The sequence below is a fragment of the Malus sylvestris genome, chromosome 5 (genome assembly GCF_916048215.2).
Source record: "Malus sylvestris chromosome 5, drMalSylv7.2, whole genome shotgun sequence".
Taxonomy (NCBI): domain Eukaryota; kingdom Viridiplantae; phylum Streptophyta; class Magnoliopsida; order Rosales; family Rosaceae; genus Malus; species Malus sylvestris.
In genome coordinates, this window is record NC_062264.1 from 30525215 (window position 1) to 30550442 (window position 25228).

General features: G+C 39.1%; 1 pseudogene; it reads left to right on the forward strand.

Annotated features, from left to right (window-relative positions):
* The first annotated feature begins 307 nt into the window (after positions 1–307).
* LOC126622767 (LRR receptor-like serine/threonine-protein kinase RGI2) lies at positions 308–25228 on the forward strand (annotated as a pseudogene).

Below are 25228 nucleotides of genomic sequence, written 5' to 3' on the forward strand. Positions count from 1 at the left end.
AAATCTGAATGCAAAAAAGGAAGAATCTCTATAGAAGGAGTGACATGCCGAAAAAGTTAAGACGAGAAAAACCCTAAAGTGGCTAATTTGTCAACAATTACATTTCTTTCTTGAAATATATGAGAGCAACGGAAAATCAAGATATAAAAAATGAATGTGACAATCGCCTTGGTAAGAAGGGCTCTTTTATCAAAACTAAAACAGCCTTTTTCACTGAATGTTTTAGGAAAACAATGCAACAAACATGGTGTATGTACTCATGACTAATCTAAATACGAGGCCTATTCAAATCAATTCGACTAAAAATATGTTGCAAAGAACAGAACACCGAGGTGAAGGTGGTGGAGCTGGTCTGCCTCAATTCTTTAATCTCTCTCTCATTTTCTTGCTTGACTGCAAAGCATGTCTATATATATATATATATATATATATATATATTATAGTAAATGTAGACTAATTGCACTGGGCAAACTAGTAGAGTTTGACAAAAGAATCAAGAAAAAGAGAGAGACCCAATGCAGAACCAAGAGTTTTGGTTAAGGTTTTGAGGCAAACTTTGCCAATGCCAATGCTGATCAGCAGCCACTCCTCTTTCCTCTCCTACAACCACCACCAAATGTCGAGGCAATCCTTCACCACTCTCCACCACCATCACCGCCACCACTTCCTCTCTCCTCTCCTTCTCTTCCTCTTCCTCTACACACTTTTACCACTTTCAGCTACAAACATTGAGGTTGTAACAGTACTACATTTATGGCTCCAAACCTCTCCCTCTCCCCCGCTGTCCTCCTCGGATTTCTCCAACTGGAACCCTAAAGACCCCAACCCTTGTAGCTGGTCCTACATAACTTGTTCTCCTCAAAACTGTCACCGAAATCAATATCCAATCCCTTGAGCTAGCCCTTCCCTTTCCTTCCAATCTCTCCTCCCTTGCCTTCCTCCAAAAGCTCATCATTTCGGGTGCTAACCTCACCGGGCAATCTCCCCCGATATCTTTAGGACATGATTTTGAACTCTAACCAACTCACAGGGCAGATACCAAAAGAGCTTGGTGATTGCACCAGCCCGAAGAATCTTCACGTATTCGCAACTATCTCTTCGCGAGTCTTCCTGCCGAGATTGGCAAACTAGTAAGCTTGGAAGTTATTCGTGCAGGTGGGAACAAAGACATTTCAGGTAAAATCCCCGATGAGCTCGGAAACTGCAAGAACTTGCAGGTGCTTGGCCTTGCTGATACCCAAGTTTCCAGCTCCTTACCTGCTTCATTGGGTAAACTAAGCATGCTGCAAACTGTCTATTTATACTACAATGATTTCGGGTGAGATTCCGCTTGAAATTGGCAACTGTTCGGAGCTTGTCAATTTGTTTTTGTACAAGAATGATCCGTCCGGTTCATTACCACCAGAGTTAGGTAACCTTCAGAAGCTGGAGAAAATGTTATTGTGGCAAAACAATCTTGAAGGAACTATTCCTGAGGAAATTGGTAACTGCAGAAACTTGATTACAATAGATCTCTCTTTAAATTCCGTCTCTGGAAGCATACCGCAATCATTCTGGAATCTCTCAAATATCGAAGAGCTTATGCTGAGCAACAATAACATTTCTGGTTCAATCCCGTCAGTTCTTTACAATGCCACAAAACTCTTGCAGCTTCAGCTCAATACTAATCACTAATCAGATATCGGGCTTAATCCCAACTGAGTTGGGAATTTTGCCACCGCTGCGTTGAAATGTAATCTTGTCTTGGCCCAAGACAATTGATCCGGCCAATACACAAAGAAAGATCCATGCACATGCTAGAGAATTCTAGTAAAGTTCAAGTTGGTGGAAGAGTCTAGAAGAATGGTGAGGATTCCACCAACATACAAGATTAATATGTAAAGTTCTATGAATGGCAATGTGTGACAATTGTTTACTTGAGGAACAAATCACTTGATTATTCAGTGATGTGCAATTCGAGTAAATTAAGAGTCCTAGTTAGGTAAGAATTGTGGAGTCTTAAATCATTGTAGCTAATCTAGGAGAATCATCTAAAGGTTCAAATACAAAGATATTGCATCATGATAGGACTCAATCAAGGTGATAGGGTTGACCTTCTTAGCTGTTAATAGGCCGGGTAATGAGGAACCCTAATGGTATATAATTACTAGGTTAAGTCTTTGCTTCCATACGTTGAATTCCTCATAATACTAAAACCTATTCATATAGTAGAGGGATATTTTGGAGTATTGGAAGGAGAAGACAACCTAGAGTTCATCAATGGCTTCATCTTCATAACCATGTCTTCCGAATTTTATAGATAAGTTCAATATAATTAGTCGATCTCTATTCCATATTGATTTGATTTATTCGTGATCCTAATGTCTTGTTGTTGTGATTTCAGAATATGTCTTACATGTGGTATCAGAGCCACACAACAAGCTTAGGGTTCGATTCAGAGGTAATTTGATTAACTGTAGATGATTGACACAAGTGAAGCATAATTTGTGTTTATCGTTTGGTTGGCTATTTTGACTATTCGATCATGTGAGACTTCATAAAGATGCTTCCGCAATTTTGTATCATTGAGTTTGCAATTTTGTTTAGGGATTTAGGTCCAAACAAATTGAAATTGGGCATGGAAAATAAAAGGGAAATAATTTAACTACACGGTGAATTTGGAGTTCATAATTAGTCACCGGCTAATTGTTTTTTTTTTCTTCCTTTCGGTAGAATATGGAGTTTTCTTGACCATATAGGGTTTGTCTTCCTTTTCCAGAATAATTATCGTTGTGCTGCAGAGAAGGATTACAACACGGCTTTAGGTTTATTGTATTTATTAATTATATTGCTGTATTGATTTCATTAAATATGTTGAAAGGAAACTTTTATTGGGGGCTTTCAATGAATTAGATTATTTTCGAACCATAAATCTTGCAATCATGATGGACTTTAGTTATTTTGACAAATTTGAAATTCATGTACCTTATTTATATGAGTAGTTTTGGGCTATCGATTCTTAATTGAGATTTTGGGGAGTTTTTTCAATGGCATTGTAAATCTTTTGCAGACTCTTGTTTGGTATAAGTGCATATTTCGTACGGCTGATAGACATTCTAGTTTTTGATGGACTTCCCTAACTTCAAATTTTATGAAATTCGGTCATGTCGTAATATTAATGGACTTTAGATGCTGGTATTTTTTCACATTTGTTGGACCAGAAATGGATTTATGGTAAATTTTTAAGTGAGATACCATGTTGCTGGAATTCTGCAGACTTATGCATAATAGTGTGTTTGTAATATTATTTTGATATATTTATGTAATTGATAAATTCATGAAATTTTAGTATGATATACATTGAGATATTTATTTCAAATCTGGAAATTTTCATGAGCATTGGTTTGAAAATGAATTATTAGTGAATTTTTAATCTCGGGACTGTCTTGCAGAATTTATGTGGTTTCTGCAGCAAATTCCATTTCAATTTTATTTTTAGCCCACTTTTAAAATCGAAAAAAAAAACATGGAATTTTGGATGACAATAGATTTACATGTCTACTTTATTTCTGGAAATTTTCATGCATATTGGAGAAAAAAAATTGAATTTTTGGTGAATTATTTAGTCTCTGGTATGTACTACAGAATTTTTGCCTTTTCTGCAGCACATCCCATTTCGTATTTTCCTTTAGTACACATGTAAAGTCTCAAAAATTATGAAATTTTGGGAATTAACAGATTTGTATGTTTACTTTATGTTTGAAAATTTTCATGCATATCGAATGAACAATGAATATTTGGTGAATTTGTAATCTCAGGTTTGTACTGAACATTTTTTGCAATTTCTGCAGCACCTCTCTTTTCGAATTCATTTTTGGCTCGCTTAAAACTTTAAAAATCATTAAAGTTTGAGAAATAGTAGCCATATATATCTAGTGCATACCCAAAAAAAAAACAATTACGACAATCTAAAGAGAATTGAGTTTTTAGTGAATTTGCAAACTAAAGTAGTACTGTTGAATTTTGGTACTTCAAAAACTAGTTTTGTTATGTGATATTGTTTCAATGATTTGTAAACATCTATTGGTACCGATTATTATACAATTTTATGGTTCCAATATGTTCTTATTTTATGTAAATTCTCAACACTAATGAATTTTATAGACAACACCGATTAAATTTTGATTTAAAGATGTATTGGTTTGTTTTGCTTAAACCATGTTTTGTTTGGTCATCAATTCTGATTATGATGATAATTGTCTATTGAGAGAAAATTGGAAAGTGGCATCAGTTTACTAATTAATCATTTTGATCCTTATCGAATAACTGAATAACCATGTTTCCTCTTTCAAAAACTCTATTGTTCAATGTCAATAACGACATACTTTTATGTCTGATTTAATCTTTTGAGAATTATTGAATATCCAACAAAATGGTTATTTAATACTGTACTAAAGGATTATTTTGAAAAATTAGCGTTCTAATTTATATGGTGAATACTTTTGTCCCAATGGGAATTTCAGGAAATCACTCACCAATTATAAATTAGTATTATAGCAAATCATAAAGTACTTCTAACATATTTTCATCTGACCAAAGATGTTGAAGCTATATGTATTTTGTGTATTTTATGTTTTGGCCAGCTATGTAGGTATTTTCTTTGCATGATTAGTTTCTGCCCAAAGGTGTAACAATCATGCAATTTGGAGTTGGTTCAATCTTCCACAACTCGACTACTTCCATGATGAATCTTGCAGAATCGAGAATGAGAAGGTACATTTGCCAATCTTTTGCCTTAATTTTATGTGAGTTCTAAATTGGATTTAAATTATTGTTGAAAAATTGATGTTGTTGAGATATCTATGTGTTTACTTTAATCGACTTTGTTTTAGAATTAAAACATAAATTTTGAGTTTGGATTCTCTTATTAGGTTTCATTTTAATTTTTGATCTAATCTTTAACACATGTGTCTTCTCTCATACACTAAAATAAATTTTGTAGCCATTGGTTTATCTAATCACTTGTCACTTTTAGATCCATTAATAATGTTGAGATATTGTTCCTTATATAAGCCTAATTGTGATACATATAGATTGGTTTATTATGTCCAAACCAACTATTTTGTGACTCAACAAATTTATTTAAGAAATTTTCGTGTTTTGAGCATATGAAAGATTGTAAATTGGTTTTATTTAAATTATGATTAATTCTGAAACTTTGGTAGAGCTTACACTATCTTTATTGATTCAACTAGCCTATATTTTGTTATATGAAAACCACTTTCTCTAGTGTTTAATCTTGCAATTTTGAGTGTTTGCCCAAATGGGAGAAATAATGTATTATGGGCTTCACAGTCATCAATTTTCCATGCTTTTAATGGTCATAGTTTTGGTAGATAAAACGTACATTGTCATACTTGTTTATATTTTATTTGTTATATATGCAACTAATCTTGTAGGAAATTCAAGAAGGGTTAATGAGTATATTCTGCTCAAAAGTGTTTTGCTTATTAATTCTTGTATGTTGTTCAAGAAATTGGACTTGTGATTTATATGTTATTGATGGATAATTAATCTGCTCAAAAGTGTTTTCTTATTCAGTACAACTATAAATCAATGTATAGTGAAGCATGAAATTGACAAGATGGTATATACTTCATCTACTCAAAAGTGTTGAAGCTATATACGTTTGCCCTTGTATTTTATGTTTTAGCTATCCAAACCTAATATAATTAGTTTCTGTTCAAAGATGATTCTATAATTATATGCTTTTGATGTATTAGAAAACATTTAGTTAAAGTTTTATATTTTTGTCAAATGTTAGATGAACAAAACTGACCAAATGATTTTGTATAGTTTTTTAGTCACAAGAGTCACTTCCCGACAGATATCTAGAATAAAGATGTTGAGCTCACAAATTTTATATTTTAGATCCCATGACTAATGTTTTGCTAATGAGAGTATTTGAAAAGTTTCTATTTCATTTTGTAGACATTTTTTTTTTGTTTTACTCTCTTAATCAGTGAGAGTATTAATAATTTATCTATATATAATTTTGTCTCTGTTAATCAGTGGGAGTAAGAGATTACCTTTTATGTTAAAAAAATTTGAAGTGTTGGTGACTGATACTTTGAGAGTAAATTTTGTTCATAAGTTTTAATAAGAGGTCCTGATTTTGTAAATAGTGTGTCATATTTTACATGTTCTCTTATTATATTCTAAATTGACAGAAAAGTCGGATTTTGTTACCAACGTTGTTGAGTTCTTTTGTGAACTATTTTTGTACTGAAATATATTTTCATATTTTCAGTTCGACTATTGTGAGCTAATATTTTGACTATTAGCCCTTGATATCATGACTTTGTTAGTAACATAGTTCTTTGAGTTAAGTGTGCATGTAATCATGGAGTGCAAGGAACTGTGCAATGTGTGCCTTGTTTTCTGTGGTTCTGCACTTGATTCAAAAGTGACAAGTTGCTAGGAAAGATTGGTTGCAAACTCATGAAGACTCAGTGATCACCACGAGTTCTTTTCAGGACATCACATTGACATTCAAGTGGGAGAATGTAAAGTTCTGTGAATGGCAATGTGTGACAATTGTTTACTTGAGGAACAAATCACTTGATTATTCAGTGATGTGCAATTCGAGTAAATTAAGAGTCCTAGTTAGGTAGGAATTGTGGAGTCTTAAATCATTGCAGCTAATCTAGGAGAATCATCTAAAGGTTCAAATACAAAGATATTGCATCATGATAGGACTCAATCAAGGTGATAGGGTTGACCTTCTTAGCTGTTAATAGGCCGGCTAATGAGGAACCCTAATGGTATATAATTACTAGGTTAAGTCCCTGTTTTCATACGTTGAATTCCTCATAATACTAAAACCTATTCATATAGTAGAGGGATATTTTGGAGTATTGGAAGGAGAAGACAACCTAGAGTTCATCAATGACTTCAACTTCATAACCATGTCTTCCGAATTCTACAGATAAGTTCAATATAATTAGTCGATCTCTATTTCATATTGATTTGATTTATTCGTGATCCTAATGTCTTGTTGTTGTGATTTTAGAATATGTCATACATAATGTAGATAATTCTAGCTTAGGAAGGTAGTGGAATTATCTAGATATCTCTAGCATGATGCTTCCATGCTTCTCCAAGGTTCCATCCATGCCTATAAAAGGAGAATGCATCCACACCATTTGTAACAACCAAGAGAGCAAGTAGTGAAAAGTGAGAAAAAGTAACAAAGCTTCTAAGAGTATTTGAGTGTTTCCTCTTGTATTAGTTTGTGAGTGAATAAAAATTTTGTGTAAAAAGTTTGAGTGTTCTTTCTTTCTCTTGCCTATTAATTTCGCTGCGTTACATTCTTCTTTGTGAGATAAACATCTCCAAAGTAGTGAAGTCTTTTTAAGCCCCAACAAAGTGGTACCAGAGCTATGGCTAGCAACGCTATGGCAACCTTCCAAGTTCCAGTACTCGACAACAAAAACTTCGATAATTGGAGTATCAAAATGAAGGCCCTTTTGGGAGCACATGATGTATGGGAAGTCGTGGAGAATGGCTACACTGAGCCAGAAGATGAAGCTACTCTGTCCCAACTCCAAAAGGAGAGTTTGAAAGATTCAAGAAAGAAAGACAAGAAGGCTCTTTACCTTATATACCAAGCATTAGATAACAATGGCTTTGAGAAGGTCTCGAGTGCAACCTCTGCCAAGCAAGCATGGGAGAAGCTTCAAACCTCTTACAAAGGAGCCGAACAAGTGAAAAAGGTTCGTCTTCAAGTATTAAGAGGTGAGTTCGAATCTCTACAAATGAAAGGGTATGAATAATCTCTGATTATTTTTCAAGAGTCTTAGCCGTTTCCAATCAATTAAAAAGAAATGGAGAAAAGTTAGAAGATGTTAGAATTATGGAGAAGATACTACGCTCGTTGGACCCCAAGTTCGAGCACATTGTTGTGACGATTGAAGAAACTAAAAACTTAGAAGAAATTAGTATAGAGCAATTAATGGGTTCGCTACAAGCATACGAAGATAAACATAAGAAAAGGCAAGGGAATGATGAGCAGCTCCTCAAGACGCATGTCCAGCCAAAGAAGAAAGAAGAAAGCTTCGACAACGAGAGAAGCCAATACGGAAGAAGTCATGGTCGAGGTCGTAGACATGGACATGGACATGGACGTGGTTGGAACTTCAACAACCAACTACGAAAAAGGAGGAAGCTCAACAAAAGGTCGTGGAAGAGGGCGCTCAAACTTGAGGTATGAAAAATCTCAAGTTCAATGTTACAATTGTCAAAAGTTTGGGCATTATGCTTGGAAATGTAGAGCTCCAAGCAACAGGCCTGATGAGAAGGTCAATTATGTGAAAGAAGAGAAAGAAGATAATGGCGTTGTGCTACTAGCATGCAAGAACAATGATGGAGACCAAGACTATACATGGTACCTTGACACCGGCGCTAGCAACCACATGTGCAGAAGAAGAAGCATGTTCGTAGAGCTTAATGAATTGGTGAGTGGCAACGTTTCTTTTGGAGATGAATCCAAAATACCCGTTAAAGGAAAAGGTAACATCCTAATTCCTCTGAAAAATGGCGGTCACCAATTAATTTCAAATGTCTACTACTTGCCCAATATGAAAAGCAACATTTTGAGCTTGGGTCAACTCTTATAAAAAGGTTATGATATTCACATGAAAAATTATAGCCTTTTTCTTAGAGATGACAAAGGAAGATTAATTGCCAAGGTGAAAATGTCAAATAATAGAATGTTTCCTATGAATATTCAAAAGGATGTTACAAAGTGCCTCAAAACATGTTACAAAGACACATCCTGGCTTTGGCATTTTCGTTTTGGGCATCTTAACTGTAACATCCCACATCGCCCAGGGGAGTGATCCTTAAATGTATATTCACATCCCTACCTAGCACGAGGCCTTTTGGAAGTTCACTGGCTTCGGGTTCTGTAGGAATTCTGAAGTTAAGCGAGAAGGAGGCCAGAGCACTCCCAAGATGGGTGACCCACTGGGAAGTTGCTCGTGAGTTCCCAAAAACAAAATCGTGAAGGAATGGTAAGCCCAAAGCGGACAATATCGTGCTACGGTGGTGGAACAGGCCTGAGATGTGATGGACCCGGGCCGGGATATGACAAATGGTATCATAGCCAATCCCTGGCCGGAAGTGTGCCGACGAGGACGTCGGGCCCCTAAGGGGGGTGGATTGTAACATCCCATATCGCCTAGGGGAGTGATCATTACCTAGCACGAGGACGTCGGGCCCCTAAACCGTATATTCACATCCCTACCTAGCACGAGGCCTTTTGGAAGCTCACTGGCTTCGAGTTCTGTAGGAACTCCGAAGTTAAGCGAGAAGAAGGCCATAGCACTCCTAAGATGGGTGACCCACTGGGAAGTTGTTCGTGAGTTCCCAAAAACAAAATTGTGAGGGAATGGTAAGCCCAAATTGGACAATATCGTGCTACGGTGGTGGAACGGGCCCGAGATGTGGTGGACCCGGGCCGGGATGTGACATTAACTTTGGGGGGCTGGAGTTATTATCCAAGAAGGAGATGGTGAGAGGCTTACCGTGCATCAGTTTCCCTGATCAAGCTTGCGAATGATGTTTACTTGGGAAACAGTTCAGGAAAAGCTTTCCAAAGGAGTCAACCACAAGAGCCCAGAAGCCACTCGAGCTCATTCACACTGATGTGTGCGGTCCAATAAAACTAAGCTCTTTGGGTAAAAATAATTATTTCTTTCTCTTCATTGACGATTTTTCAAGGAAAACCTGGGTATATTTCTTAAAGAAGAAATAAGAGGTATTTGGAGCATTCAAGAAGTTCAAAGCTGTTGTAGAGAAAGAGAGTGGTTGCAAGATCAAAGCCATGAGATCTGATCGAGGAAAAGAATTCACTTTAAAGGAATTTCAAGAATTCTGTGAAGCTAATGGAATTCGTCGACCTTTGACAGTTCCAAGATCCCCTCAACAAAATGGTGTGGCGGAAAGAAAAAATCGAACCATCCTCAACATGGCTCGAAGCATGCTCAAAAGCAAGAGATTGCCTAAGGAGTTGTGGGCAGAAGCGGTAGCATGTGTTGTCTACCTATCAAATCGGTCTCCAACAAGAAGTGTGTGGGGAAAGACTCCGCAAGAGGCATGGAGTGGAAGAAAGCCGGGTATTTCTCATCTAAGAGTTTTTTTAAGCGTACCCCATGTACATGTACCAGACGAGAGGAGAACCAAACTTGACGACAAAAGTGAGAAGTTCATCTTCATCGGCTATGACTCAAATTCAAAAGGCTATAAACTGTATAATCGGAACAATGGGAAGACGGTGATCAGTCGAGACGTGACGTTCGATGAAGATGGAGAATGGGATTTTGGCTCTCATGCAGGTGATCTTCACTTCTTTCTTCAGTTTGAAGAAGAGAATGAACAATGGATGATGGAGCAAGAAAGAGAGGTTCAACAAGAATCCACTACTCCATCTGCTTCACCAACATCAACCAATCATGGTAATTCACCAGCATCAGCATCATCAAGTGGGAGTCTAAATGAAAGAGAAGTACCACGTATAAGAAGTCTACAAGATCTCTATGAGGTAGCTGAAAGACTTGATAATCCTACACTTTTCTGTCTCTTTGCTGATTGTGAATCAGTTGACTTCCAAGAAGTAGTGCAAGATACTAAGTGGAGGAAAGCAATGGATAAAGAAATTGAAGCAATCCATAAGAACGATACATGGGAACTCGCTATTCTTCTAAAGGACACAAAGCTATCGGAGTCAAGTGGGTGTATAAGACAAAGAAGAATGCCAACGGAGAGGTCGAAAGATACAAGGCGAGATTAGTGGCGAATGGCTATAGTCAAAGAGCCAGAATTAACTATGATGAGGTATTTGCACCTGTTGCTCGGTTGGAAACTATACGATTACTAATTTCTTTGGCAGCTCAAAACAAATGGAAGATTCAACAAATGGATGTGAAGTCCGCTTTCCAAATGGAGTCCTTGAAGAAGAAGTCTACATTCAACAACCGTCAGGCTATGAAATCAAAGGGCATGAAGAGAAAGTTCTGAAGTTGAAGAAAGCCCTCTTTGGGTTAAAACAAGCACCACGAGCATGGAATAGTCGCATCGACAAGTACTTTCAAGAGAACAACTTCATCAAGTGCTCTCATGAACATGCTCTCTACATCAAAATCAAAGATGGAGATATTCTAATTGTGTGTTTATATGTGGATGATCTAATCTTCACTGAAAGTAATCCAAGCATGTATGAAGAGTTCAAGAGAGTGATGACCAAAGAATTCGAGATGACCGACATTGGGCTGATGGCATACTACCTAGGCATTGAAGTCAAGCAGAAGGAAAAAGGCATTTTCATCTCCCAAGAAAGCTACACAAAGGAGATAATGAAAAAGTTCAAAATGGATGACTGCAAGCCCATAAGCACACCAGTGGAATGCGGAGTTAAACTAACCAAGCATAACGAAGGAGAAAGTGTAAATCCAACATTTTTCAAGAGTTTAGTTGGAAGCTTGCGCTACTTGACTTGCACAAGACCATATATTCTCTATGCCGTCGAATTAGTCAGTCGTTACATGGAGAATCCCACAACTACATATTTGAAGATGGCCAAAAGAATTCTTCGATACCTTAAAGGTACTGTTAACTTTGGCTTGTTCTATTCAAGCTCTAATAACTACAAACTTGTTGGATATAGCGACAGTGATTGGGCAGGAGATTCCGATGATAGAAAAAGCACTACTGGATTTGTGTTCTTCATGGGAGACACTGCATTCACATGGATATCGAAGAAGCAACCGATTGTCACTCACTCTACCTGCGAAGCTGAATGCATCACTGCTACCTCATGTTTCTGTCATGCAATATGACTGAGAAACTTGCTGAAAGAATTAAACATGCCATAAGAAGAGCCAACAGAGATTTATGTTGACAACAAGTCTGCAATAGCTCTAGTAAAGAATCCAGTATTCCATGATAGGAGCAAACACATAGATACCCACTATCATTACATAAGAGAGTGTATTGCAAGAAAGGATGTGCAAGTGGAATACGTGAAGTCTCAATACCAAGTTGCCGACATATTCACCAAGCCACTCATACAAGAAGACTTCGTTAGATTGAGGAAATCAATTGGCGTCACAAGACGGGGGGATGTTGAAATGTAATCTTGTCTTGGCCCAAGACACTTGATCCGGCCCATACACAAAGAAAGATCCATGCACATGCTAGAGAATTCTAGCAAAGTTCAAGTTGGTGGAAGAGTCTAGAAGAATGGTGAGGATTCCACCAACATACAAGATTAATGTAGATAATTCTAGCTTAGGAAAGTAGTGGAATTATCTAGATATCTTTAGCATGATGCTTCCATGCTTTTCCAAGGTTTTATCCATGCCTATAAAAGGAGAAGGCATCCACACCATTTGTAACAACCAAGAGAGCAAGTAGTGAGAAGTGAGAAGTGAGAAGAATCAACAAAGCTTCTAAGAGTGTTTGAGTGTTTCCTCTTGTACTAGTTTGTGAGAGAATAAAAATTTTGTGTAAAAACTTTGAGTGTTCTTTCTTTCTCTTGCCTATTAATTCTGCTGTGTTACATTCTTCTTTGTGAGATAAACATCTCCAAAGTAGTGAAGTCTTTTTAAGCCCCAACACGCTGACAGCTTTTTTCGCTTGGCAGAACAAACTCGAAGGCAGCATTCCAGCTAATTGGCTACCTGTAAAAGCCTTCAAGCTCTTGATATCTCACACAATGCTCTCAACGGTAGCTTACCTGCTGGCCTATTTCAGCTCCAAAATTTAACCAAGCTGCTCTTGATTTCTAACGAAATTTCGGGTTCCATACCTTCGAATATTGGAAATTGCAGCTCTCTTATCTGTCTCCACCTTGTAAACAACAGAATCAGTGGAGAGATACCAAAAGAAATCGGGTTTCTTGACAACCTTAGCTTCCTTGACTTGTCTGAAAACCATCTTGTTGGTCCAGTGCCAGATGAAGTTAGAAAATGTAGTGTGTTGCAGCTGCTGAACTTAAGTAACAACACTCTTGGACTCTTGGAGGTACATTGCCTAGCCTTTTCTCTTCTCTTGCTAGGCTTGAGGTACTGGATGTCGCTGTGAATCAATTTTCGGGTCAGATTCCGAGTAGTATGGTGTTGGAGAGTTTATCTTTTATAATTAGTTTAGTTACTTGTTTGGGTCCTTGTAATCAAGATGTAATTAGGAAAGATATTATTTGATGTTTATTTCCTTGTAAATCAATCTTGTACATTATATATTTTCTTTCTTAGTGAGAAGAATAATATCAGAAAATTAAACCCCAAGATAAGTCATAATTAGCATGGTATCAGAGCAAAGATCCTAGGATTTCTGCTATGCCCATTCCCTCAAGAAAACTCTGGCCCTCCCATGGAGAACCTACCACTACTCCACGGTGGAAACAACCCCATCCTAACCGATTCTACTCCTATACTAAACACTGCAACCCTAAATACTACTACCCTAACCGACCCTACCGTGAATCTTACCCCACCTCTACCACAAGTTGTTACACAGATTGTCCATCATGATTATTCTATTGCTTCGATTGGCATCAAACTCAATGGTGCCAATTATGAAGTTTGGTTTCAAATTGTTGAGATGTTCGTTGCTGGAAAAGACAAGATGGGTTACTTGTTTAGGAGTAATCCCCAGCCATCTACCGACTATCCGGCCTTTACCAAATGGCGTACGGAGAATGCCATTGTGAAGGGTTGGCTCATCAATTCTATGGAACCCAATTTGATTGGCTATTTTCTTCGACTACAGACGGCAAAGGAAGTGTAGGACGCGATTGCTCGCACATATTATGACGGCTCCAATATATCTCAAGTCTATGATCTTACCTGCAAGGCCTTTCACATGAGTCAAGACGGACGGCCGGTGGAGACATACTATAGTGATCTTCAATCTTTGGGGCAAGAGATTGATTATCATTGACCCAATCCGATGAAGTGCAGTATTGATATTGAAGTTTATAAGAAAATTGTTTAAATGGATCGTGTGTACACTTTGCTTACAGGATTAGATTAGATGTTTGATAAAATTCGTAGTGATATTCTACGAACTTAGCCCATTCGTTCCGTTGAACAAACATTTGCCTCTGTTCGCCGGGAAGGAATGAAACATGCTGTTATGAATACCGGAAGACAACTGCCAAGTGGGACAACAATGGTGGCTCGACCTATAGCACGAGCCGCGACTCCACCTCGTCCCCACACCCTCGAGAAGCCACATGCATTGAGCTCAGGACTACAACCCAAGGCTACTGCCTTGAGCCCAGCACAAGGCTTGTTCTTTGCTGCTAAGACGACCTCACGACCCATCATGGGTCACCGCCCTCCTTGTCCCCAACCACCCATCCTGGCTGGTGGTTATACTTATTGCAGTAGTGAGAAGCATGGTCGCAATAATTACTTTCAGTGGCACGACTATCCTAATTGGTGAGAACCTTTGAAGCTTCAGAAACAACGAGAACGAGACAAGCAAGCCAAGCTTGGGCAAGCCAATCTCGCCACCTTCATATCTTAACCATCTTTGATATCTCAGGATGATCTTCCTCCTGTTACGAGTTCTTCCAACATGTCTCCGAAGTCTTCAGTTAACTGTGGTTATGCTTTTAGTATGAATAGTGATGATACTCAGTTTAGATGGATCATTGACTCCGGTGCCACATACCACTTGACTTATGATCCCATTGATTTAGCTTGTGATACCGTTCCACTTCGACGTAATATTACTAATGTTAATGGTGTCACCTCACCAGTGACTGGAACTAGCACCGTGCACTTCATGCCAACCCTTTCTTTGCCTCATACATTACTTGGACCTTCACTAAAGCATAAATTGATGTCTTTTGGCCAAGCTACTGAACAATTGAACTATTGTGTGCTAATGTATCCAAAGTTTTGTCTTATTCAGGATATTCTCACGAAGGACATAACTGGTCGTGATACTAAGAGAGAGATCTCTATTTTGTGGATGATGTCAGTATAGGACGGGTCAATCTCTCCCAAGGAGCCATTGATCATAAGCGGCGTCAGATATGGTTATGGCATCGCTATTTGCGTCATCCATCTTTCAGTTATTTGCAGCATATGTTTCCAGATTTATTTATTGGTTGTTCGGTTTTAGACTTTAAATGTGACACTTGCATACTTGCCAAGAGTCACCGTGTTTTGTATCCGTTGAATTCTAATAAAAGTATTATTCCCTTTGGTCTTGTTCATTCGGATGTTTGGGGACCATCCCCTATTACTACTTCATATGGTATTAGGTGGTTTGTAACTTTCATAGATGATTGCACATGGATGACTTTGTTATACCTTCTTAAGCATAAAAGTGATGTATTTTTGGCTTTTAAGACCTTCCACACCATGGTCCAGGCACAATTTTCTACTAAAATCCAGATTTTGCGTTCTGATAATGGCGGTGAATATGTTAATAATGATTTTTCACATTATTTAACTAATCACAGAATTCTTCACGAACCTACTTGTCCTCAGACTCCTCAACAGAATGGGGTGGGTAAGTGCAAAAATCACCATATATTAGAAACGGCTTGCTCACTCTTGATTAGGGCGCATGTTCCCCGTTACTCTTAGGATGTTGCTCTTCAGACTGCCACTTATCTTGTCAATTGTCTGCCATCCAAAGTCTTGGATTTTTTTACACCCTTACAAGTCCTTGCTACATTTGTGCATCTACCATCTGTTTTGGTACTCACCTCGAGTTTTTGGATGTGTTGCATTTGTTCATCTTCATAAAAATCAACGGACGAAACTTGGCCCGTGTGCTTTCCTTTGTATTTTTATGGGGTACGAACTCTATTAGAAAGGGTACCGTTGCTACCACCCTCCTTCACGTGGAATGTATGTTACTATGGATGTTAATTTTTTTGAGTCCGAGATATATTACCCCTCGGCTTCTTCCAATCCTCCTCCTCGGGGGGAGACATTGGATGACGAGAATGATTGAACCATGGGTGCTACCATTCATCTTCCACTGCCACTAGCCGAACCAGCAACCGAGCCTACAACAGTTACGCTGCCAGCCCAACCAACAGAACCAACGGGCAGCAGCAGTGCTGCCTACAGAATCAACAAAAAACACAGCAGTGCCATCCTCACCCACGATAACAGTGCTGCCACTTGCCAATTTTGAGACTTTTACTAATACTACTCCCCCTCATCTCCAAATATAGTACCACCAGATGACCATACTCCTGAGAATATTCTTGAGGTAAGCTCTACTATCCCTGTTGATGTATCCGATGTTTCGAATTATCAATTACCTTTCAGGAACAACTGGGGAAAGCCACCCAATCGATATTCACCGGAAACAACGAAAGATTCTAAATACCCCATTGCCAACTATGTGTTTTCGCAAAGATTATTAGAACTCGACAAAACTTTTGTACAACAAATATCCAATGATAACACACCAAGTTCATTGAAGGAGGCATTATCTGACGATCGATGGACCAAGGCAATGGAGGAAGAAACGGATGCACTTCAGAAAAATCAAACATGGGATTTAGTTCCATTACCTTGAGGAAAGAAGAGAGTCGGATGTCGATGGGTGTACACCATCAAGTGCAAAGCTGATAGGTCCATTGAACAATACAAAGCACGATTGGTGGACAAGGGATACACTCAGACGTATGGTGTTGATTATATACATACATTTGCCCTTGTAGCGAAGATTAATACGGTAAGAGTGTTGCTTTCATTGGTGGCCAACTTAGATTGGCCATTATAGCAATTTGATGTGAAAAATGTTTTCTTACATGGTAATCTTAAAGAAGAAGTGTATATAGATATTCCACTTGGTTATGCATCGGTTTCATAACCCTAGAGTAGTGTGCAAGTTGAATAAAGCATCATATGGATTGAAACAATTACCTCGTGCATGGTTTGGTAGGTTCCGGATGGGTATGAGGAAATATGGGTTCAAGCAGGGCAATGCCGATCATACACTTTTCTTGAAACGTCGAATGGGGAAATTGATGGTACTTATTATTTATGTGGATGATAAGGTTGTTACGGTTGATGATAAAGAGGAAATCTCAAGGCTAAATGATTACCTAGCGACCGAGTTCGAGATGAAATATCTAGGTGGATTGAGATATTTCTTGGGGATAGAAGTAGCTCGATCTAAACAGGGTATATTACTATCTCAAAGAAAATATGTTCTAGACTTGTTAGCTGAAACAGGGATGCTTGATTGTAAACCGGTTGACAACCCATAGTCCAAAATCATCATCTTGCCGTGCACCTTGATCAAGTTCCCACTAACAGAGATTGTTATCAAAGGTTAGTTGGGAGGTTAATTTATTTATCTCACACCAGGTTTGATATTGCATATGCAGTAAGTGTTGTTAGTTAGTTTATGCATTCTCCGAGTGATACACATATGGGTGCGATTGAACGCATCCTATGATACCTAAAGTCCTCCCTGGGGAGAGGCATCATGTTTTCCAAAAATGATCATTGCGAGATAGAAGGTTGCACCGATGCAGATTGGGCAGAAAATATTACTGATCGACGATCCACATCTGGATACTTTACATTTATGGGGGGAAATTTAGTGACTTGGCGGAGTAAGAAACAGAAAATGGTTGCTTTATCAAGTGCAGAGGCGGAATACAAGGGTATGGAAAAAGGAGTATGTGAATTATTATGCCTTTGAAGGTTACTTGCTGAGCTCGGGTGTCCTTCAAAGTCGGCCTCAAATTTGTTTTGTGATATAAAGCAACTATTGATATCTCACATAACCTAATCCAGCATGATCGCACAAAACATGTGGAAGTTGACAAACATTACATTAGGGTTGGTTGGGTATGAGATACTGAATTGAAAACCATGTCCCGATTCCCAAACTGAAGTTTTCGGGAATCCTAATTTCAAGACCGATCCCAAACTAAATTTTTGGGAATCCCAAATTTCGGAAATCCCGAAATAGTTTTGGACTTTTGGGCTAATCTCAAAATGAGAGTACATGTCAGAAGGTTTCCCATCAGGCCTAATCTCAAAATGTCGCTCAAACAAGAACTTCATCTAAAGGAAACAGAAAGATATCAGTTTGAACATCAGGATGATAAAACTCTGAGATGGAAGAACCAAAAAATCAGCATTAACTGAAGCATGCAAATACACAATGGCTAGTAAAAACCATAGTTCACGATTTACACAAACAAAGATTCCAACTTTGGACATTGAACGAGAGTTTGAAATGCTTCAAAGTGAAGAAAACAGATTTTCTTATTATATGTTCCACTTGAACTTGGATTCAATTGTGTCCATTAACCGCAATCACCACCCGGCCCCTGCCACCCTCTTTTTTCTTCTTTAACCACCTCATTCTCGGGCAAACATAGTTTCTTCGGAACTGATAAAATCAAGTACCCACCTTTCGTTTCATGACGCAGTAAACAAAAAACCCGACTGCTAAAGAATTTATGAACCTCACTCACTTTTCCCCTAATTTCCAGTACTACAAATGAACAACTTATTAAGTTACCTTCACAAAACAAAACTACACAGGCCAGATTAATCACCAAAATTTCTAATTCCAATTCGATTACTTTTCGATTTCTCATCAACCAAACTAAGCAAAAATGTCGAAATCACAAACAAGCATTCAATTTCCCAAAATAAAATCACATTTATGAGCTAACTTCCAATTTTCATGGCCAATGTCAATCCCAAAACACAAATAACCATTTTCAATTTCATTTCTTTCAAAAAGGAGAAAAAACTAAATAAATCAAGAGAGTTTTAATGAAAAGCCCGCGGTATTGTTCACTTTAACGAAAAATCACATTTTTACACTAAAAAGCCAAACCTGTTACTATTCATTTTACCATATATTTTGTCCTTATCATTAAAACTCAAAGTTTTCAAGCTCTTTTCATTAGTTTTCCTATAAATCAATTACCAAAACCAGCAATAAAAACGTTGGTGAGAAGAACATGCTCAGAGGGTAGAAACACTAACATTTCTAATACTATCGTTCAACCATTACATATCTTTTACCTCCATATCAGTTCCAAGTGCTAAATTTCACAAACCCTAATCTAGGTTTCACAAACCCTAATCTAGATTTCACAAACCCTAATCTAAATTTCACAAACCCTAAATTAATTCCAAAATTTACCTGATTAGGGGAAGAATCGGTGCATAGTGCACTGGATTCTGGATGAAGAAGTTGAGAGAGAGATCAGAGAGGTGAGCGGCGCTGGTGGCCGTGGCTTTGCCTTTGTGCTGTGAAGGAAGGCTCCTCCACAATGAGGGTTTGAGGGATGAGAAGTCGAGAGAGAGATCAGAGAGGTGAGTCACTTGTGTGATGTGGGTGTGGCCAGATTCTGAGGTGAGGTCGATGAGGGTGGTGAGGTTGTCTGAGGTGAGGTCGTCGAGTTGAGAAGAGACGGAGAGAGAGAGGGTGACTAAGTTGAGTTCTCTAAGGGTTTGAACTTTGATTTGTAGTCAATGGTTGAGATTAAATATCAACTAAATCGGATAGCTGTTACAATTCCAAATATATATTTAAAATTAAATAATATATATTTTTTATTTCGGTTCGGTTCGGGATTACCGAACGAATGAAAGTGTGAGACCGATTCTCGTACCGAAATTTCGGGATCGGTTCAGTATTGGGTACCGAAATTTTCTGAATTTTCGGTTTGGGATTTTTTTCGATTCGGTCTGGAAATTTCGGTATTTTTTTTTCACCCCTACACTTCATTAAGGAAAAGTTGGAGGGGAATATTATTCAATTCCCATTCGTAAAGTCAAACGATCAATTGGCGAACATCTTAACTAAAACTGTTGCAAGTCAAGCGTTCTACAACTCTCTCGTCAAGTTGGGCATGAACGACATTTATGGACCAACTTGATGGGGAGTGTTTGAGAGTTGACCTTTTGTAATTAGTTTAGTTACTTGTTTAGGTCCTTGTCATCAGGATGTAATTAGGAAACATATTATTTGATGTTTCTTTCCTTGTAAATCAATCTTGTACATTATATATTTTCCTCCTTGGTAAGAGGAATAATATTAGAAAATTAAACCCCAAGATAAATCCTAATTAGCATATGGTAGGCTTGCATCACTTAACGGCCTCATCCTTAGCAAAAACTCCCTCTCTGGACCAATCCCCTTTTAGCTTTGTGGAGCCAAAAATAATCACAATGTGACACGTGGATTTTTGGGTAAAAAGGACAAAATTACCCTTGAGGCACATCGGATTTCCTACGCGCAAGCAGCGGACAATCATCCTTTAATCAAGTCAAAAGTGCCCAAAAAAGGTAACAAATTCAAAATTATTTCATCCATCCTCATCTTATATTCCCTACAAGGCAATTATTCCATAACCTTCAAAACATTCCTTATAAATTGAGTTAATTGGCCAATTAATGGATTAATTACCTAATTAATCCATTAATTGCCAAATAAATCACCCATTACACTAAAAAATTACCCAAAAGGCCGACCACTTTCTCTCCCAAGAGGGTCGGCCATGCTCCACGGCTCCCTACGGCTTGCCCTTCGAGCAGTAAAACCACGCTAGACTTATACAACCATGCATTCTCGTGAAAGGTTAAACAAGCTAGCGAGCATATACAAAGCTTTATCCACTGCCAACATGTTACGTAGTTGATAAGCTTCACCTCTGCCAAGCGCGGAACAATCTACACCAAGTCCTAAAGTGTTGTGATACTTGCTAGGCAACCTACGGAATTAGAAAAAGCCAAGGTTAACAGCTTAGTGGTTACGCGGACTTGTCTACTTCTGTAAGTAAGGCATCCGGCTGCCAACCCTATGGCTAACAACTTTGCAAAGTTCTACACCAAACGGCTACATAGGCTACACGGGCCTGTCTGCATATAGAAAAGTAGCACGCCTACCGCTGGTCTATAAAGTCTAAAGGATAGGGCATGAACAAAAGAACTAAAGATGAAGAAAAGTGAAGGAAACATGTTTATAAACAACTAGCAAAGGCCGAAGGAGTTCAAGCGAAACAAGAACTACAAGGAAAAACAAAGAAAATCCAAAAGGCTACCTAGAATACTACACTTCAGTAGCTTGGGCATCCCACGACTATCCGGTCACCACACCTTCAGCAGCCACGATGCTCTTAGCAGCGACATCATCCAGCGCTTCACCCCCGGTTGCCCCAGCCTAGGCACCAACTTCTATAACTACTTCACCAATGGAAGCCTCAAAAGTAAAAACAAAGCAAGCAAGTATTCCGAAGAAATAGAGAAGGTCTCAAAACCTCGAGCCCATCCTTTTCACCCTTCAGCTGTTCATTCTCCTTGAGCAGACCAACATGGATGCGCTACAACTCATCCACTTCCTTTTTCAGACTTTCGTTGATCTTCAGTACACATTGAAGTTCCAACACTTAGGGTTTAAGCCTATCAATGACCTTCTTGAAGCGGATCACTTAATTATAAGCAGCAATCGACTCTTCATCCTTTCCATAAGCAGCAAAACGAAGCTAAGAAACTGCAAACTTAAGATCTTGAATCTGAGGCATGTAACATCCAATCTCATTCTCTGCACTTTCATACTTAACTTGGATCGTGTCAAGCTTAGTCTTCAAGTCAACAATATCTTGGCGAGCGGTCTCAAGCTGCAGAAAAGTGAGGGTAAAAATATTAGACCCCTTCAAAGCAACGAGCTCAGAATCCAACCGCTTGATCTCCTCAGCCGAGGAATAAGCTTCAACTGCCATAATCTTCACCACCTTCTTGGCAACCTTGCTATATTTGCATCGTAGCAAGCAAAGCAATCATTCTATATTGTTTCATATGTTTCGCAAAGGAACTTGGGCAAACAAACCTTTCTAAATGCCATTAACAAACTTGGTACAAGCGTCTATGTCTTTAAGCAGGTCTGGTTTCAAGAGCATACAGATCTTAACAGCCTCCCTAGAAGCAGGCTTAGTGGATTTCTCACAACTGCCCACGTGAGCAATCTCCTCATTCCCAGCAGGCGAATCAGTCCTAGCAGCAGAGGGAGTGGGCCTTAGGGCCACTTTAGCAGCATAGTCCACCTTATCGCTCTTCGTAATAGCAAGCATTTCCGAAAGAGAACAAGATTTAGCGCCCAATGGACGTCTTGGCATAGACTTCGGTACTAGGGGCATGACAAGGCCTCTACACTGAGCAATACTATCAGCAGCAGGCGGACCTTCACAAGCAGCGGAGGAAGTCATTAGTTTTTCTCAACCAGCATCTCTTGAGCAGGTGGGGAAGATCTCTTCTTTCCACCTTCATTCATAGTAGGCTTCACGACATCATTTAGATGAGCTAATGCATTTGCCTTGATCATCTTTAACTTTTCTCTTGGGAGGAGCCTAGTTTCTCCCAGCGCAGCCAACGCCATTCATAGTACTCAGTAGGGGAGGTCAACCCATACCGGTTTTTCCCTCATTTTTCTCTCGGACCAGCAGGCAGGAGGCCTATGCCCAGCATTTCAGCAGCTCATAAGGCCCACGACCTCCTCGTTTATCTCAAAGGGCATGAGTCATGCAGCTTGCCTAGCACTGCGCCCTAGTGCCTCAATCCGCGGCCCCTGCCGCATAATTGCCCTTGGCTTTAGCCAAACCAAGCAGCTCAAGCAGTGGTCTCAGCCACAACACTTCATCAGCCAATGTCGAGCCGACTCTTGGCCCCTGCCAGCCGACGTGCCACACCACCCCAACGACTGCCCCGTGGCAGCGCTATCCAAGAAAAAGATAAGGAAAATTAATTTTTTTCTTATCTCGGTGTGGTGCGGAGAAGACAAAGAAAGCACGAAAGACGGTCCTTTGCACGGGCAAGTGTAGAATATTGCTATGGGAGAGGGAACAAATTTCCTCTAGCTTTCTCTCTCTTGTAGGGTAGAATAAATCGCTCTCCAAAGTTGATTTAATAATCCACTTAAAGTGGGCTTAAATAGGCTTAAAGAGGGAATTTACATCAAAATAGGAAGCAATCCTATGCTTCGTAAAGCAAGAAGATCTTTACACCTGCTGCCCTTTCTTGCGAGCAGCCCAACAGGTGTGGGGGCATTTGTGGAGCCAAAAATAATCACAAGGCGACACATGGATTTTTGGGTAAAAATGACAAAATTACCCTTGAGGCACATCAGATTTCCTACGCACGAGCAACAGACAATCATCTATCAATCAAGTCAAAAGTGCCCAAAAAAGGTAACAAATTCAAAATTATTTCATCCATCCTCATCTTATATTCCCTACAAGGTAATTATTCCATAACCTTCAAAACATTCCTTATAAATTGAGTTAATTGGCCAATTAATGGATTAATTACCTAATTAATCCATTAATTGCCAAATAAATCACCCATTACACTAAAAAATTACCCAAAAGGCCGGCCACTCTCTCTCCCAAGAGAGCCGGCCATGCTCTATATATTGAACCTCATTTTCTCTAAAAAGCTAAGTCCACACTCTTGCAAAACTCCAAAAACTCTCTAAACACTTTTCTCTCTAAATTCTAACTTTGGCATCAGAGGTTCTTCGGCCAAAGCCCCCATTCATCGTGGGCGAATGAGGCTTTTGGCCTTGACCTTAAAGTGTTAATTGTTTTTTAGGTACAATTTTGTCCAAGATCAAGGAGGAAGAAATTTGCATCCACAAGCTTGGTCAATGTTCTAGCCTCCAGCTACTGGATCTTAGCAGGAACAAGCTCACCGGCACAATCCCTGAGGACCTGTTTGAAATTAAAGCCCTTGACATTGCTGTAAATCTGAGTTTCAATGCCTTATACAGTGTAATTCAACCGCAAATTTTAGCTCTGAACAAGCTGTCTATACTAGACCTTTCACACAACAAGCTTGAAGGTGACTTGTTGGTATTATCCGGGCTTGAAAATCTTGTTTCTTTGAACATCTCATATAACAATTTCTCTGGCTATCTCCCCGATGAAAATCTCTTTCGACAGTTGTCAGCAACAGAACTAGCAGGAAATAAAGGATTGTGCTCTCGAGGCTATGATCTATATTTCCTCAGCAATGGGACCATAATAAGCATGACAAATAGCAGCGGTTTCAGGAGGTCATGGAGGCTTAAGTTAGCCACTGGATTGTTAATTGCCTTGACAATTTTTGGTGTTGTTGCAGTGTATCAAATGCAAAAGATGATGAGAGAGAACAATGATTCTGAGATAGGAGGGGACTTGTGGCCTTGGCAGTTTAATCCTTTTCAGAAGGTAAATTTTTTGGTGGATCAAGTACTTAAATGTTTGGTGGAAACCAATGTAATAAGAAATGGATGTTTAGGAGTTGTTCATCCGACAGAAATGGAGAATGAGGACGTTGTAGTAAAGAAGCTCTAGCGAACAAAGGTCGCTACTAGATATGATTGCTACTAAATATGATTGTCAACGTGACAGGTTTGGAATCAATGCAGGTGTTCGCGATTCCTTTTCTGCTGAGGTGAAAACCCTTGGTTCGATTCATCACAAGAACATTGTTAGGTTCTCGGGTTGCTGTTGGAATGCAACACTAGAATGCTAATGTATGAGTACATGCTGAATGGTAGCTTGGGCGGTTTACTTCACAAAAGAAGACGTAACAACTTGGAATGAGAATTGAGATATCGGATTGTGTTGGGAGCTGCACAAGGCTTGGCTTACTTGCACCATGGTTGCGTTTCTCCGATTGTTCACAGGGACATCAAGGCCAATAACGTCCTCATTGGTCCGGACTTTGAGCCCTGCATTGCTGATTTCGAGCTTGCCAAGCTCGTTGATGAAGGAGATTTTGCTTGATCGTCCAACACAGTAGTTGGTTCCCCCTAACCCCCTCGGCGCGCCCAAAACTTAAAAACAACTGTGACTTCACTTTACCCCGTCATCATTTGGTGTCTCGTGTTTCCCCATTCTGTCAACTTGGTGTGGAAAATTATTAACTTTGACAAATCAAAAATCAAATGCCCTTATGCCACATCAGCTAAGTTAACAATTTTCTTAACCAATTTGACGAAATTGGGATACATGATGAAGATGACAGAGAAAAGTGATGTGTACAGCTACGGCGTAGTTGTGCTAGAAGTGCTAACAGGGAAGCAACCGATCGATCTAACCATACCAGACGGGGCCGGCCCTAAGGGTAGCCAGAGTAGGCGCCCGTCTAGGGCCCCCACTTCGGAAGGCCCCCCAATTTTTAGACGGAGCTAG